Source organism: Pempheris klunzingeri, chromosome 22 (assembly GCF_042242105.1).
Source record: "Pempheris klunzingeri isolate RE-2024b chromosome 22, fPemKlu1.hap1, whole genome shotgun sequence".
NCBI lineage: Eukaryota > Metazoa > Chordata > Actinopteri > Acropomatiformes > Pempheridae > Pempheris > Pempheris klunzingeri.
Window position 1 is genome coordinate 11,458,593 of NC_092033.1, and position 1,033 is coordinate 11,459,625.

The following is a 1,033-nucleotide window of genomic DNA, read 5'->3' on the forward strand; positions in this document are numbered from 1 at the left end:
TCCTGAAGAATTTCTGGACAGACCATAAGCATTGTATATCTATTCAGAGTGACCTTTCTGAAATGCATATATATTTTTTAAAAAGGCACAGAATAGGATTTATTGGAAGAACATTTCATGAATGACTAAGAACTTAGCTTTTATCTGAGGAGGCTGAAGGAGGAGCAACTGCTGCCAAATGGGAGGAAGACTCCACATGTGGATCGTGATGTTCGTCCTCATTATGAGACGGGCAGGGGCCCAGTGGACGGACCAAGGCGGGCCGGGGGAAAATATCAGCTTTATCATGCACACAGGATCCTCGATCAGAGGCACATGTGTACAAGACCATCTGCTCACATGAATCCTGGCGGCCTACAGGGGACTGTGCAGTCAGTCATTGTCAGATGAGGCTACAAGATGTCAGTGATTTTGTTGACATGAGGCTGTAATGCTCAGCGCCAGAAAAAACTGGTGGATTTAAAATTTAGGAGACTAATTTTCTATTCTTAGATTCTGACCACTTGTGGGACAGAAAGTGTCAAATTTATGTTAAAGGCCGTGTTGTTATCCAAGTCAAAAGAAGCTATCTTCTGTCTGGGACATTTCAGACTCCAGTGTAGATCCTCTCTGGTCAGTTGTCATCATAACAATTACTTTTATTATTGATTTCTTCTAATGGAAAAAATGTGTGAAATGTCTATAATAAAGAGGATATAAAACAGTAAAGCAGCAAATCCTCACAATAGAGGCGACAGAGTGTCAGTGTATTTCACGTCTAATTCAGGTTTTTCAATTTTAACTGTAAGCTACGTCATTGCAATTCTTTCTCCTGCCTTTTTGTCTGTTTATATTCCCTTTATTGGATACATTTTTGCCCTATATATTTATGCAATGAAACAACTTCCCAAGAGGAAAGGTATCTCTCTGCAGCAGCTTCTTGAACGTGCCCCGTCTTCTCTCCCAAAGGCAGAAAAGCCGAGCACAGATATTTGTCTTAGATGCTTGCGGAGAAGGCATCACAAATTTTCCCAGAGAGACATGTCACGACGAG